An 18,553-nucleotide genomic window follows, 5' to 3' on the forward strand; every position below is an offset into this window, starting at 1 on the left:
GGACTAGTAAGACCCAGAGAAATCTGCAGTAAAATGAAGATGGATTGTCTTCCTATTAGCCTTGAGGTTTAGCCAAGATATTAAAGAAAGCAACAGACTCATGAATCAAAGAAAAATAAGATATCTCTAAATGATGAATTGTGTTGTTTTTTGCTCCTAGTGATGCACCATGTTTCAAAGTTTGTGTGCTGGTGAAAAACGGAAGGCAAACTAAAGGCTTAGAGAAAGAGCTGGAAAGAATGTTGTGTGTAAAGAACGTGGCTTTTTTGACCTTCAAAAATCCACAAAAGAAAGTCAGTGGGCGTAAGCTGCTTAAAAGTGTGCGAGTCTATTAGAAGCAGATTCTTAACTAACAAAGTACGCTCTTGAATTAAGTAGCAATCAGTCAAACACTGCTATACAGTCATCAGTTGAAACCAGAATAAATCATGTAAGGGAAATTGCATTCAAAAATGGAGAAAAAAAAAAAAACACACCACACCTAAAGCAAAATTAAGTATTCACAAACTCGTGAATACAGGCAAACTTCCCCCATATCGCAAATTATTTGTCGGAAACGCTTAAAACTTGCCTCAAACGTACCTTTGTCATATGTTTAAGTAATTCAACTGGAGTGGAAAATTACCTTGAAGTGAAAAACTTTTATGAGTAAGATAATATATATATATATATATATATATATATATATATATATATATATATATATATATATATATATATATATATATATATATATATCATGTAGCCAGTTTTCCTTAAGCACAAATGAACAAAGCCTACAACTTCAAAGTTGGAAAGATCTAACTGATGAAAATTTGGTCAAATATTGTATTTATTGACTGTAAAGAGCATCATGCATTTAAAAACACACGATAAAGCATTCATTATGACTAATGCTGGGTTACACAAAGAGAACACGCAGAGAGCACTTACTTGCTCTAAATTACCCACAGGATTTTTTTTGCAGGATGAATTTTTAGGTCAAGTTGAACTTTTTGAGGTTGAACTTAAGTAAAAAATACATTTAGGGCAAATTTCTCAGCTTTGTGGCATCACATATTCAGTTGCACCTCCTAGTAAAAATTAACCTACTTGCATGTTTTCTACTTGTGTTGACAAGGCTGTCAATCATCATCATTATGACGCACTCAGAGCACCAATCAGGAACTGGTCCACCTACATTTAAAATGCGTTTGACTTGCCACCAAACTCCTCATGTGTCGACCGGCCTGTTTATCTGTTTTTGTATTATTATTGTTGTTGTTTGGTTTGTCTCTTGTTTAAGTACTTTATTTATTAGATAAGTTTGTGGAGCTCAGTTTACCCAATAATTAGGAAGTCGAATGATCTTTATGAGAATTGGATTATGAGATAAGCTGTTGTTTTGCTAGTTGCTAACAGTGTGTACTTTACGAGAACTGTAGTAATTCAGAGCAGCATTTTTTTTGTTAGTTAGTTTATGGAGGATGAGCCACGTTTGTTATTTTGTTGTGGACTAGTTAAGAAGTTTAGATAAGCACTGCATATGCTGAAGGTTACTGTTTTGTTTCTGCATTTTTATTTGATTAGAAAGTTTAGTGGCTTGCAGTTTAGTTCGATTGTTTTGTTATATTTAATTCTACTCCTGTTTTTTGTTTAATTCAGTTATTTAAGTTAACCTTCTAAATGTGTATCCATCGTTTGATGTTCTTTGTTTAATAAATTGTTATTCTTGTTTCACTTATCCATTTGTTGTGTTTTCTCATTTTCACCCAGCACCATAGAGACTCACTTAATGTTACGTCTCATCCAACAAAACAAGTTAAACACGTAACACGAACTAAATCATTGTTTGTTCATCTTCCTAAAACCAATTGTTTTTTTTTTTGTTTTTTTTTTTGAAAAAGGTATTTCTAAATGTATACCATTTTTTAAAAAATGGATCATAAAATACATACACACAAAATGCATGAAAATTCTATAATAATTAGGTCGGTGTCGCACAAGCAGAAGTTGAGCAGAGTATTGTAAAAGGGCACTTTATTCCTGTTACGCCTGCATGTTAACTCTGAAGCTGAACTTTGCACAGTCTTTTCTATACAAGTTGCTCTATATCAGAGGCTTGCTAGCTGACAACAGCGTTTTCAAGGATTGAGAGATATGAAAGAATCAGGTTCGCATTGACTTGGTAGTGCTGAGCATGTGGAACACATTGAATGGATGGATGAAATGTCAACAATTAATGAAGGTACAGGAGGAGGTTATGGATGTTTTTTGTTATTCTTAAACATAGCATGCTAGCACTAAAGGCTAATGGAGAATCCTCCTGGTATCATATCATGTAATCCACAAAATAACAACCATAAAGAACCAAAAAAAGTTTTGTCACATCTGATGTGATCTGACCTGACACAATGGGGACGTACTTTAACTGAGCTGGGTGAAATAATGGGATATATTGAACACAGACAATCTGTCTATTAGGAATCTATGCTGTGCCTCCTGTAGAAATAACAAGAAAAGCTTAGAGCAAACAGTAAGATTCATCACAACACAGCGGAAACAGAGATATCTGGATCGAACAGCAGGGGTCTGGCTTTGCAGTCTGTTACATCACTCCATCATATAATATTTCGATGCTGTGTTCTGCATGCACACAGCACAAAACAGGGCTCAGGAGGTGCAAAAACTGACGATAACAAGAGCTTATAGTACAGACTCATTTAAAAGTTTTAAAACTGAGCACATTTTTGCATAATTTTCATGATGAGATAAACGCGAAAGATTTCCATTCAAAGGACCAGAAGTAAAAAAAAAAAAAAGAGAGAAAAAATGTTTACACACACACGCACACGCACACACACACACACACACACACACACACACGCACACACACACACACACACACACACACACACACACACACACAGTTGAAGTCAGAATTATTAGCACCCCTGAATTATTAGTCCCTCTGTTTATTTCCCCTCAATTTCTAATTAACGGAGAGAAGATTTTTTTTCAACACATTTCTAAACATAATAGTCTTAATAGCTTATTTCTAATAACTGATTTATTTTATCTTTACCATAATGACAGTAAATAATACTTTACTAGATATTTTACAAGACACTTCTATAAAGGTTTAACTAGGATAATTAGGTTAACTAGGCTAGTTAGGGCAATTAGGCAAGTTATTGTATAATGATGGTTTGTTCTGTAGACTATCGAAAAAATATATAGCTTAAAGGAGCTAATCATTTTGACCTTAAAATGGTTTTTAAAAAATTAAAAACTGCTTTTATTCTAGCCAAAATGTAACAAAAAGACTTTCTCCAAAAGAAAAAATATTATCAGACACACTGTGAAAATTTCCTTGCTCTGCTAAACATCATTTGGGAAATTAAAAAAAAAAAAAAAAAAAAAAAAAAAAAAAAAAAAAAAAAAAATATATATATATATATATATATATATATATATATATATATATATATATATATATATATATATCAAGGGGGGGGCTAATAATTCTGACTTCAACTGTATATACACCTTAGGGGTATGAATAGTTTGGAATAATATGGATAATTTTGGCAACTTCTTAAAATTGTGTGAAAGTCATATATCATATAGTTTCAAAACTAGTGTTATTTATAATATGACGCTGTATTAACTTATTTAAAATTTGACAAAAACATATTTTTTTAATAAGTTTGAGTTCAGTGTTATTTTATCTTTTCAAAGACTTTAACACTTTTAATTAGAAAAGATGAAATGACTTGGATCAAAAGAATTTTCTTGAACTTTGATACAAGAAAATTCACTTCGAAGTTTGATTCATTAAACAGCTCAGAAATAATGGATCTTAGTTTAAAAAATAAAAGTTAGCACAATTTTTAAAGGTTCCTGACACCCTGGAGTACTTTTTTGTGGATTTTTTTTTTTTACTGAGAGTTTTTATCAGGTCTCTGTGTGTTGAGCATCATTTAATGTAAGACAAAGTTAGCACCCGTCAGCTTTAATTGAAGGGAAAACTGGATAAATTTGCTTTTGTCAACTTATTTTGTATTCTGGGTTTAAAATCATTTTTGGAGCGGGATCAAAATTGGTGACATAGCGCAATCTGCAAGTGGAGTGATGACGTGTCGGTTTCTCATTATGTTTAAAAGTCGGTTGTGTGTTTGTTTCCATAATCCATGGCATTTGTTGCATGTTTTTGCATGTTGTACAGGGAGCTGTATGAGAATTAGAGAATGGCGGACTTTGTCTTCTATCAGTTGAGTTTGTTACCATTCAGACACATCGCTTATATCCATGCTGCTGTTCACCTATTTTTAAAATTCTCCAGATTATTGGCAGTGCTAATGGTTGGAATAGAGAGAAAAAGAGACCTGCTGGACTGCTATCCACTGTGTCTGCATTCAGACCCGGGGACTAAGAAAGGAGAGAAGTCCTCCACATTTATCGTGTTTATATAAACATGATTATCTTTATGATGATATAACAAATTGTGGTTATGTTTATAAATTACGAATAACAAATGTAGCAGGACATTAATTTACAGTTTATTTCTTTGCATATTAACTTCGTAAACTTTAAAATCATGGGTCTCCTAATGGTTTCCGTCTCATTTTGTGAGCCAACTGAATGTTCTTTTGCCCCCATCTCTGCCGGCCACACCCACTCCTCCCTCTGCTTGCATGTAGCTTTTGTTTTAAATTCTGAGGTAAATTTGAACTCAAAGAGGGAGTTTCATGGCCCGTTAACATATGATATTATTCTGGAACATCAAATCAGCAGACACAGATGAAAAACTGCTATTTCAATCATATCCTTAAAATTTTATTTAAATCACCCAAACAGAAATATACTATTTTGTAATAAACAAAACGAAAAAATATTGAAATTTTTATTTTTTTAAGTTAGTATGTTGCAAAGGTCAATAAATCCTATCAAACATAAGCTAATACAAGGTTTAGCTGGTTCAGCCACATGGTCTCATAAAGATGATTTCACGTGTGACCTCTCACACAGATGATTATGCACAAATGTTGCACAAAATCTCTGAAATATGTTTTTTAATCTTATCAATAATGTAACAGTGGTGCTAAAGTACAGTGTGTCTTGTAGCCTTCATCAAAATCACAACTTTACAAAACTAAACAGAATCTAACTAATAACAATAGATAATTCATCATTCAGCATTGTGAATTTTTGATGTGTAATGATTAGACTTCATCTATGGCCTGAACTACCCGCAAAACTTTGTGTGGAGCACAAATGAATGTGATCACAGCAATCTTTAATAACTGATACACATCATCAAACTGGATTTGTTTTTGCTGTCAGCCAAAGAAATTCAATAAAAAAGTGCCTCGAAACCTTCCTATAGGAGAATATTTAACTACACACACACACAATCACGCACCACTGACATTTCAAGAACTCTATGCAAGTACGAGGAATCTGGGACAGGTGCGATAAGCAAATGCACCTCATTCCATCAAGTCTTGCATCACATCTGTTGGTTATTGTAGCAGCAGCACATGCTGAAGGAAAACTTCTGATTGAACAGACGTCACATAAAAGGCAGAGATCACCTAAACATCAAAAACTCTCACTCCAAACTACTGTGAATGATGAAGAGCAGACGTTAGTGGACATTTTCGCTGTTTCTTGAATGCAAGGAAACAAACATCATGGGTTGCAATAAACACAATAGTTAAGCAGAACCATACTGTAAAAATCAAGCACGTTTTTACACAGCGGATGTCCTTCCAGCCACAACCCATCACTGAGAAACATCCATACACTCTCATTCACACACATACACCATGGACAATTTAGCCAACCCAATTCACCTGTACCGCATGTCTTTGGACCTGTGGAGAAAACCGGAGCACCGGGAGGTAACCCATGCGAACACAGGGAGAACATGCAACCTCCACACAGAAATGCCAACTGACCCAGCCGAGGCTCGAACCAGCAACCTTCTTGCTGTGAGTTGACAGCACTACCTACTGCGCCACCAGGTCAGCCTCATACAGTAAACAGTTGAAGGCAAACTTAATAGCTCTACACTGGATTTTTTTACTGCTGAGTGCAGATAAGATTTTTTTTTCAACTTCAGTTTTAATAACTAATTTCTTTCATCTTTTATCATGATGACAGTACACAACATTTTACTACTTTTTTAAAAGATACTAGCATAAAGCCTAAAATGTAATTTAAAAATATACTTATGTTAATTAGGCAAGTTATTGGGCAACGTGCATGTTCTGTAGCAAGAGATGTAACGATTCACCATGAGTCGGTTGAAAATCGCTTCAAATATGTGATGATTCAAATCGGTAAAAATGTTGAATGACTCGCTATATGTTTTTGTGAACAGAGGGGGCGCTGTGTTTATAGGCACAAACTCGCTTTACCTGCACATCATAGGCGAGCAAGAGGTGGGTCGGCAGAGTTAAATGACAGCACAAACTGTGTGGAAACAGTGCAAAAAGATGTTTACCTATACAGAACGATGAATATGATGCACATAAATCTTTCAGCACAGAGAAAAACTACTGTCACAGACGTCTATACGCATTAAAAAAACTAGCAATGAGCCAAACAAAGGCGAAGGATGATTTGCAGCTTCACTTGCTTCGACGAGTGCTACGAAGGTCACACGGTGCATCAGTGTTTTCAATGCGAAAGTGTGAAGATGTTTTTCAGACTGACAGAGAAAGTTGTTCTGTTACAGGAGCAGGTATTAGATTATTTATAAAAAATGAATATGTATGTATATTTTAATGATTTGCTTATTATTATTATTGAATATTTAAAAGTGTTCAAGATTATCTCTTCTTAAGTGTATCACACTGATACTAAATAATTATACAAGTAATATTAATTATTCCACTTCATAATCATGTTCAACTCCTGTCTCTATCCTACTATATAATTAGTCATTTTATAATCAGTATTTTAAGCCAGTGGCCAGTTCCCTGGAGGACAGGGTCTATTGACCACCTCTGTACACACTGCTCTCTGGTTTAGGAAAGGCTTTCCTCTCCACTCCAGCCATCTCAGTCCCCAGTGAAAGAATTTTTTTCAGCAGTGGACATTGTAAATGTGCAAAGACCTCAGCTTAAGCCAGAAAACAGAGATATGCTGATATATTTTTTTAATGAAAAATCTTAGCACAGTCACCGTTTTAGTTTGTTTTATATTAAAGAGTCTTCTTAAGTTTGTATTATTCATATATTTTTGTGGAATTTATTTGTTTTTAAAATAGCAATTTGGTCATGGCAGAAAACATTTTTTGCAAATAAATGTGCAACATTTAAGAAAAAAATAAAAGGGCTCTTTACACCAATGTATTTTAAATAATTTTGTAAAAAAATTGTGACTAAATCGTGAGATTAGTATCGTGAATCGTATCGAATCGTGAGTTAGGGGTATCGTTACATCCCTGTCTGTAGCCAATAAAAAAAAAAAAAAAAAAGAGCTGTAAAAATCTATTTAATACATATATATAAAAAAAAAATTTATTCCAGCCAAATTAAAAGAAATATGACTTGAAGTCAGAGAATACTGTGAATATTTACTTGCTCTGTTAAACAGCACTTGGAATAAAATTGAAAAGACTGAAAATTTTATTTTTTGCCTTTGATTGTATCTATGAAATATTAGGAAAGCTTTGTATCTCAAAAAGTTTATCATGATAAGTTATCATAAGACCTATCAAAACTGATATAATGATATTGATAAACAAAAATGATAGTGTGACTTTTCTCTCAGCCAGCCTAGGTCAACATTCACCTCTGGAATTTTGTTACGTAACTTGTGTTGTGTTTCACAGACAAAAAAAAAGAAAGTCATACAGGCTTGTACCTAAATAAACAATTCATCTCTGGGATGGGCGTGAGCACTAAAAGTGAAATGAATGAAGTGAAGCTTTGACCTCATTTATTCCTCAGTTGTCCTAATATAGAGGTGTTTCAGCAGAGTAGACCATATGCAAATCCGGCTGTGCGAGACCATTCGCTTATTTGGTTTGTAAATCATTCTCTGATGACAAAACATGGAAGTCTTTTATGAGAGCCTCAGAGGAAAATCGTGACAGGAGGCCTGCATGTATTTCTGTTGTCAAAGTACAGTAAGAACAGTTATATAGGTGTTAGTGTGCACTTCTGACTTGTAAACAACATAACATCACATACTGAATCCGCTCATTACACCATCAGAGTTTAATCAGCAGTGTTTTCAGATTGGCGTCATGAGAGTTATTAGTTCAGCCAAATTAGGCAAACAAAAGATATTATGAAGAATTTTGGAAACATTGGATGATTGGACATTGGATATTATTGTTTTTTTCTATTATGGATGGCAATAAGATATAATTACAACATTCTTCATGAAGTAATTCTTCAACAGAATGAAGTAATAAGAAGTTTTAGAACATAAGTGTGAGCAAATTATGAATTTTGGATGAACTATCCATTTAACTTATTTTAAATCATACAGATTTGTGTTTAAAAGATTTGGGCGGCTAAATATCTGGCAGTCACATCATTTTTATAGACTAAATGCATCCCCTATAGACAATTTAATATGAAATTTAGGTAAGATCGGTGCACCGGTGGGAAAAGTTGGAATTAATATGGTCAAATGTTTACTTTTTCAGTACTTTGTGCAGATTTGAATGAACACTTGTTTTAAGATCTGCAAGGAAAACAAAAGCACATGGTATGTGGTACAATCACATGGCATAAACAAAGGTCTTATTCTATATTTATGAACATAGTGCCTCATTACTAGTGAAGTGATGATAAATAAGTGCACTACAGTGTCAAGGGGGGTCCAGCAAAACAAGTGAGTCTATTTGGTCCTACCTCAGTGTTTTGGAAGAGAAACACTGACCCTCTTTCATAATTAATTAATTTCTGTCACTTGTCAATGCCATTTTGTTCCCCCTTGTAGACTATGTACTTTTAAAAAAAGAGCACACAGATACGAAAAGACTATCAAAACATGTCCTAAATGTTCACGTGTCCAATTAGTATTGACTAAAATGTTTCTATTTGTGACAGAAATCACACACTACACACTATACAGTATGCACTTGTACATTTAACAATCAAGTGTATGAACTTCAAGGTTATTTTGTTATGAAGTTAAAGCTGTGAAAGAAGATCCCAAGACAGGATTTTTTAGTTTAAATTGCAATTTTCAACATGATCATGCTGTTTCATTATTTAAGCAAAATGCTTAAAAAGTTATGACTTTGTGTAAAATTAACTTTAATGTGTGATAGGAATAAAAAGTAATCATAAACGAATGATTTCTCCACTCAAATGAATGGCGGTTTGGACCCGGAAACAGTATTACATACGTCACAAACACGTCACCACTTAACAAGTGGATAGCAATTCCTAAATTAACATAAGATTTAAATGAGACTAAAAAACACATGACTATGACAATAAGGCTTATCGGAGTTATATTCTATTCTATTCTATTCTATTCTATTCTATTCTGTTCTGTTCTGTTCTGTTCTGTTCTGTTCTGTTATGTTATGTTATGTTATGTTATGTTATGTTATGTTATGTTATGTTATGTTATGTTATATTATATTATATTATGGCGTAGTAGGTAGTGCCGTCACAACTAACATACTGGAGTGGTTATCTATCTAACTACTAACTATGCATAAACTATACATACTTAAACTACACATAACCCAAGACTATACAACAACTTTTACAAAAGACATAACAATATTGCTAAAAGATATTGTGCAAAAGAGGTTTTTATGGCTGATAAGAACAATGCAAAGCAATTATTACTGCTTAGAATACTATGGAATATGTTGCATGCCTTATTCTGTGTAAGAATCCTCATTATCTCACAGACAGACTTATTTCAAACACTAGACTGAAATTGTGAAGTGAGTCTGGAGAACAAAAAACACAAATGTGGTATCTTTATGTGCTTTCAGATGTAGCAGTATTTACTACTAAGAGCTGAGAACTTATGCATTAGAGAAACTGAAAATGATTCTATTTGATTTCATTATTGGCCGATTAAATCATCTGCATATTACTGCGGAGCTTGTCAGTGAACTGGGTGACTCGGTGTAGCAAAAGCTTCTCCATCTGAAAGCAGGTGCTGGAGATTTACTTCCGATTAGAGAAATAATATTGTGCATGAAAACCACTTTTGATTGATTGTGCAGCTCAAGTGCATATAGTTATGCAAATTGGGACACACCTTCTGTACTTGGAGTGGAAGGATTCAGTTGAAAAGAAAGAACGCATGATTGGCAGATTAAGGCAGATTAGGTATGAGATTAAATATCTGACAGCTTGTAGAGGCTACATTGTCTCATAATCACCTTCCGGATGTCATATTATGACATGCTGACAACTATGGCATCATGCATCTTGTCCTGACATTCATCTTCTGTTCACACATAATGATATCCCAAACAGCACTGAAGGAAGCAAACCTATCAATTTGTTAAGTTTATGAATGTTTTGTCTGGCAATGATATTGGCATGAAATTATCAAAATAAAAAAATTCATTCAGTAATTCTGTGATATTTTTGATCTTACATCACCGAATGTCACGTTATTTGCTTAGCAACATCTTAAAACAAGAAACGATTCTTGCATGCTACTGTTTGGTAATTGGTGGTCTCGTTACTGTTAGGATGCCCTTAAGATTTGTGTTTTTGTGGATGGCTGATGTTTATCAGACTAAATGTTAATTATATGAAGAATTATACTAATAAGCTCCTATAAAGGGCTATTCTGGGATGTTCACATAGAGATTAATCAATACTGGCTCCTTAGAGAAATGCTGAGTTGACTGAGCAACTCGCTTATCAGTATATTTTCCAGTGAGTTCAGAAAAACTGGCATAGAAAATAAGTGCACTGAAGTGACAGCAATTGTAAAGAATGCATGAGATGGTGAGGTATCAAGGACAATGTTCTGAAAGGCTCAGCTCTGGGCTTCTCAAACTCAAAAGTCTACAATAATTAACAAGACTAAGACTAGCAACTACTTTGTGTGTTTGTGGAAGCTACCAGGGATCTAAAAAAAACATATATATATATATATATATATATATATATATATATATATATATATATATATATATATATATATATATATATATATATATATAGTCATTATAGCAAAGACAAAAGAAAAGTTATTAGAAATGTGTTATTACAACTAGTATGTTTAGTATGTAGTATCTCTGTTAAAAGCACTTTAAAAAGAATTAATCTCACAGGAGGGGTAATAATAAAATAAGAATAAAATCGCACTAATAAAATAATGACTTGTTGCGCAATAATGATCATTCCATGCATCATTTTTGGTGCTGCGATCTTTTGCATCTGATATTTTTATACTGAATCATTTTATTCTATACATTTTTACATAATAAATGTCACCAACGTTTTAATCAATCGTGCTGCCTCTGCCATCTAGTCTGCTCTCTGTGTCGGTGGCGGGGCTCTGGCATCATCTCTACACACACACAGACGAGAGAGCACTTCTGTGATATATTGCACAGCCATAGTTTTAACTAATTATAAGAATAAAAGACAGTAATCAATATATATTGCTGTTGTTTGCAACAAATGCACTGTAAAATAAAACTGCACTAAGCTATATTACAATTAACTTAAAGCCACATTTTCTACATTTAATGTAATGAATTACTAGCTTACTTCTAAAGGTCACTTCACTCACAAACCACAGTTTTGGTTGGAATCCATGTTCCAAAACATGGCACAATCTTCATTTTGGGGTGATCTATCCCAAAAGATAAGCAATAAGACAGCCCAGGATACCCCATCTTAAAGCCTTAAAGACGCCATAGAATGCATTTAGGCCCAATCCCAATTCTAGCCCTTAGCCCTTCCCATTACCTGTACCCCTCATTTTGCACGTTTACGTGAAGAGGTGTCCCAATTCTCTTTAGCTTGAAGGCATAGGGCTAAGAGGAATGGCAAGATAGCTAATGAAATGGAGATTTTCAGGACCACACTCGAAACCAAGAGGAAAGAAAATTATGCAGAATACACCAGCTACAACAGCAAAATTGCTGTACACTGAGGTCAAAAATCTGTAATTTTTTGTCATTATTACGATTTTTTTACAACAAAAAAGCATGTGTTTTTCCATGCTTTTTAGAAAAACGATTGAAAAAAGAGCTAAATTATGCCATCTATAATCCCTAATAATAATAAGTCCTGTATAGCAGTCCCACAACATACTTTCACATGTGTCACTCAATTACACTCAATTACCCTTTTTACTGTGTCTGGTAAAATGTTAATGTTGTTTTCTTGTGTTTACATAACATCATATGGCCACGGTGTAAATGCACAGTACAGTTATGAGCTTATTCCCACATTATATCGTTATGATAACATGATAGCTTTGCCTTCTGTAATATACTGAAGATAAATAACACAACTGGAACAACTACAGCAGTCGCTGTCATCAATTTCATATAAAGTAGGAGATCGCAATGACATATGATGAAGTGTGCAGGTGTTGAAGTGGTGTCTCATGTCTTAGGGGTAAAATTTGAAGCCCTTCCCTTCACACACTGTTTCAAGGGCCAAGGGGAAGTGGTAGAGGTAAAAGAAAATAAAATTGGGATTGGGCTTAATACAATATGTTAAACTGTACTCTGTACTCTGTAATACAATATGTTAAATGTGTGCATGCTGTTACTGTGCTTCAAATGACTTTTGGGTTCAAATCCCGACTTGCACAAAAACTCAGAAATCATGATTTTCTGTATTTTAATCATGTTTCTGTTTTATGGTGTAGTCTAGATAGGATACAGCTTGGCATACGCCATCAAGAATTTAGCATCATTTTTGTAGAACTGAAAAACAATAATTAATATTTTTACAGTACTGTGATGGTTGGGTTTAGGGTTTGGGTAGACGTTAATAAAATACAATAAATGGGAAATTTAATGAATAATATAAATAATTCTTGTTAACTTCTTGTTGACAGTTGTCTGGCCACAACTGTGTCTGATCTAGGAACAACCCTGTTTTATGACTAAAACAAGACAAATTTTATTCACAAAGTGTTTATTCAGATCAATGTTTAAACAAAACGATACAAGAACAAAGCATTACCAACTGGTATTAAAGGATTTCAAAATAGATGTATCAGTCGGGATTCGAACCCGCAATCCCGCAAGTAGTCAGGAATCCTAACTGCTCCACTAAATCACTTGTAGGTTCAATCCTACAAAGTGAGGTTTAATACCCTAATTTGTTCAACCGTTCTTTGCTGAAGCCGTTTCAGTCCAATACATAAAAAATGACCACAAGGTGTCACCGTAGAGTTGGGTTTCGAAACGTTTCAAAGCTTCGACACATTTGCTTCGACTGTTTCAGGAAGCCTCGCTTTGCCCACCACTACTCTTCCTTAAAGTCTGACTCATTTTCAAAATAAGAGTCTCACAAGAAATAGTAAGTATAGTACAAGCTTAGTTAAACTTTAATATACAGGAAAAATCATTGTTGTAATCTCACTAGGAAAAGTTGTGGCCAATCAAACGCTGCCAGGTTGTCTGTGTTTTGTTATGACTGAAGGGATTTTACCCTCACAGGATTTACATGAGAATGAGGAAATAATAGTGTTTAGGGCTCACGGTATATCTTTTCCATGTACTGAAGCCTGATCTCTTATTATTCAGGTATGCCTAAGTATACCCAGACTTTCATTTTATGGCATGCATAACAACAACAGAAAACACAAAATGATCCATTACATTGAATTTTCTTTCATTCAGTGACATGGATATAGCGAAGTGCTTTTAACCTTCCAACTGTCTCTCTTATAATTGTAGTTTTCTCACATCTCAACACTCAGAACACTAACTCAAGCCACATGCATGACAAAGCTTAAACAAAAAAATCAATACAATAAACCAGGTGCAAGATGATCTCTTAACCATAAATGCTGATACTAAATCAGAAGCAGTGACAGAATCTCTAACAAAGGCCATGAAGGGAAACCATTAATCAGGCAAGAAACTGTGTTTAGTATGCACACCATCCCACACCTGAGCTTCACCCTGTCATCGAATGAGCCTTTATTGCTCTGCTAATTGTTTCAATGCATTTCCAACCACTGTAATGAGATGGAACTTTTCATCAGACAGTCCAGACACTGGGTCGATACAATCAGCTGCAAGTTTGTCAGGGTTATTTACAAGCTGGGGAGTCTGGCTACCAAATTCAGGAATGACTGTCACACGGTTTAATGCCTCAGCAGAAAAAGCCAAAGTGTATCATTTAGATGCATGTTCTCTATATTGACAGAGATAATATGGTACAAATAAGTGCTGAAAGGGCTTAGCAGTCAGAGCTGTGCTAGGCTTGAAGGGCACAGTAATGAAGGTGGTGAGGAACGGGATTCAGACTTGCACGACTGGTTTTGCATGGTTTCTCAGGGCTGCATAATAAAGCGATTTGTGTCCACGTCAGCTGTTTAACTGTTTGCAGCTGCTCTAGTGGTTTGATTTGGATTTTAAAGGGAAATCTAAAGGATCAGAGTAAATGGTAAAAGAAAATGTATTAAAACTGTTTTTAAACAGTGCATATTTTAAAAACTCTTTCATACTGGAGGGTAGGGCTGCATGGTTTAACGGTAGTAGTTTCGCGATACTATGGCTCCAAAATACTGGCGATGTCACTGTTTGTAAATGGTCGTATCGTCATTAATAGTTTATCTATGATAGATGTTGTTGCATGTGGAAAGTCACTAAAATGCTCATACATTTGAGCAACAATAGACCATTTTATTTTAATAGTCTGTGGAGCACTTTAAAGTTGCAAAACTGTGGAATTTGTGCTGTTTTTGGTAGCTTATTGCATGCTTTCTGACGCTTCAGTTCGAATGCACATCTGAATCAGTTCATTTCTGTTCCTGTTAATATGATTTAGTAGCTACAACAACTACGACAATCTGTTTAAAAGAACGACTCACAAAGTAAATTACTTTAGATTGTTACCTGATAAGACTGAAAAAAAAAATAGATGAAAAACCCAAAATAGCAACAAGAAACATTAAAACAAATTCTGACCACTTCATATAGCCTAATTTTGTTGGGATAATGCTCTTTTGCAACAAATTTTATTTGGTATAATTTGTATATTTATTTTAATGTATTTTTGTTGGTCAGTTATCTACAAAATAAACAAAAAAGATGGAATACATTTTAGGTGAAGTGAGGTGCAAATAATTCTTTTTGGCCTCATAGGGATTTATGAGTTAAATTCATAAGTAGGCTTCAATCATTCATACATTTTCTTGTCGGCTTAGTCACTTTATTTATCCGGGGCCGCCACAGCGGAATGAACCGCCAACTTATCCAGAGCGTTTTTACGCAGCGGATTCCCTTCCAGCCGCAACCCATCTCTGGGAAACATCCACACACACACACACACACACACACTACAATTTAGCCTACCCAATTCACCTGTATGACATGTCATTGGACTGTGGGGGAATCCAAGGCACCAGGAGGAAACCTACGCGAACACAGGGAGAACATGCAAACTTCACACAGAAAAGCCAACTGAGCCGAGGTTCAAACCCAGCGACCTTCTTGTTGTGAGGCGACAGCACTATCTACTGCGCCACTGCGTCACTCCATAAGTAGGCTTATGATATCTTTCTTTATAATTTGAGTTATGAATTACAGTATCACAATACTACTTGACACCAAGATACTTCAGCTAGTATAGTATCATAAGAATAATTAACGGTATCGCAACAACCCTAATGATTCTGTCTAGAAAGAAGTTATTCTACCAGAGGGATGAAAACTGCACATTTAACCTTCAAAGTCGAAACAAAACATAATTCACAACCTACTTCATGTTGAGATTTTGTTTAGAGAAAATCATATATAAAGGTTTTTTATTACCTCCACTTCCATTCAAAGATTTTGGTTAAGTATTTAAAAAAGTATTCTGCAAGGGGAAAAAATCTGTATAATACAGTTATTTTGATGCATAATGTGACCCATAATGGATAGATCAATGAACATTTTAAATTGCAGTAATATTTCACAATAGTACTGTTTACAACAGTTTTTTTTTTTTTTTTTATGAATTCCATAATGCAGCTTGGGTGAACATAAAATACTTCCTTAATTACATATTTGAAAATCACATGCATTTAAAAAACAACTTTGGTTAGATTTGGATTTTGATAAGAAACTAACTTTTTGTTTGATTGATGCCATTTTAAATAGAAAGTTATTGAAATGTGATCGTAAATTATTATACTTTGATAAAAAAATTATCTTGATTTTATTTTTGACACACTGATTTTATTTTTTACACACTGAAGCGGGTCAGTTTTCTGCTGACAATAAAGGAAGAAATGGAGCAGATGACACTTCTAATACAACCGAAAGCCTGGAAGTGCTATCTTCAGAGGAAGATATTCTTTGCCAGCTAAGAGCAATGGCTTTGGAGGACAAGACCCCTGGAAGGCTGCCCAAATGCTGATGTAATAGAAGAAACACTTTGCTATGTTTTTATTCAAGTATATAGCCCTAGAGAGTAATTATAAAGCTCTAGAGAACAAAAAGGATTTCTTCTATGTATTAACAGATATCCTCAAGTGTATCAAACATTGGTTATTGCTTTGCTATGCATTTACCCCCATGGATTTCTTCTATGTATTAACAGATATCCTCAGGTATATCAAACATTGGTAATTGCTATGTATTTACCCAGATTTCTTGTCTATGATAAAAATTTCTGAGATGTATTCAAGTATATCAAACACTGATAGCTAAAAAAAATTAAAGGCACAGCTGTATTCAAAGGCTTGAACACTGTATAAAAAGGCTTGGACATACAAACCAGCAGCGCACCCAACAGATTTCAGCAGGGCTCAACAATAAGGACTGCCCGGTGGCCCAGGGCCAGTGTGAGAGACGCTTGGGACAGTAGACCGGATCATTACTGGCCCGATTGGGACAGTGCTGCCTTGTCAGTCACTAACATTTAATTTGTCTGTGACTATTTGTGCATTTTAAGTTTGTGCTTTTAAATCTTTAAATGCTACCTTCTCTGTAATGTCGTAAACAACATATTGCGATTCGTCTTGTATAATTGATTTAACCATGCTATTTTTTTTTTGTAACCTGGTAACAACCAGTACAGCGTAGAAACAGCAACATGGCGGCAACATCAAATTATAAGGCTAAACGAAAATGTCTATCTCTAACGTCTTGGAAGTAGACATTTATGTGTCAACCACACGACAAAATAAAAATGAAGTGATGTTATGCATAGTTTGCCGTCAGTTTGACAAGTCAGCCACTTTTTGTTAAATAATTTCAAACTGCAATAAAGTACCTCCAAATTCTCCATACTGCTCTTTTTTTTTTGCATAACATTTATATTAACAATTGTTTTTTAAGTATTGAAATTCTAGATTTACAGACTTTATTTTTGACACATTATTTAAAATATGTGGCTAAAAAATAGCTATTAACTTCCCTTTTTTTTGGTGGGGCCAGTGAAAATTTTGGCAGGGCAAGTAAAAATCTAAACCACTTGCCCGATCGGACCAGTAGAAAAAATCCTTAGCGTTGAACCCTGTTTCAGTATACTGTAAGTCTTAGGCCCTTTATTCTCAGCGGAGAATGATGTAAAGGATTTTGTTCTATTCTTGTATGTTTTATTCTTCTTTTTCACTGGATTTAATTGATTAATAAAAGTGTATTTTTATTAATTTTCTTCCTGGAGTGGCTTCATTCGCAGAACCTATCATCAAGATGCCTTGTGGTAAGGTATGAATTTAATTATTCCTTGAATAACACCAAAGATGGTCCTAAACAAAACTCTAGCTCAGGGGTTCCCAAATGTTTCAGCTTACGACCCCAAATAACAATTCTATTGACTCATTCAAGACCCCCATTAACCTCGTATGTGGTTATACACACAAATGGGAACTATATGAACACGAGCATATTGACAATACAAAAAAGTGCAAAAGTCTAACAACCATATAATAATTTTCATATTCATTACTCATTTGTCTAATTTAATATTAATCTCGCTTGATGAGAATGATGGGCACAATGTTTACAGTACAAGACTATTCTTGGTTTAATTTTGGACATCGCCAATTGGAGAATGTCCTCAATGTTCATTTGTGGCCTGTATTTTTAGGGTATGTGAGTGTCACAAAAGTATTAAAATGTAACATTGTGCTGTAAAATCAGTCTGCTGCAGCTAACACTATTGCTGTGTCATTAATCTAGTGTAATAACCCCAGAGGTCCCAATCCATTGGAAAAGTAATTAAAAGGTTGATGGCTTTTTATTTTCATGTTGTTCTTTTATGTAACTATTAAATACTATTTTATCTTATAGGTTATGGCTAAAATATGTTATTTCTAATAGTAACATTTTTAATTTTTTGAAAATCACCAAGCGACCCTTCTGTATCGTCTCGCGACCCCCATTTTGGGAACCACTGCTCTAACTAATAAATATAGTGAAGAGAGG

General features: G+C 34.4%; 1 protein-coding gene across 7 annotated transcripts in view; it reads right to left on the reverse strand.

The window, feature by feature from the left end:
• The window catches only part of myo5b (myosin VB), a 101,066-nt gene that overhangs the window by 70,012 nt on the left and 12,501 nt on the right, over window positions 1–18,553 (reverse strand). The gene's annotated exons all lie outside the window — the stretch shown is intronic.

This window comes from Danio rerio, chromosome 21 (genome assembly GCF_049306965.1).
Source record: "Danio rerio strain Tuebingen ecotype United States chromosome 21, GRCz12tu, whole genome shotgun sequence".
Classification (NCBI taxonomy): Eukaryota; Metazoa; Chordata; class Actinopteri; order Cypriniformes; family Danionidae; genus Danio; species Danio rerio.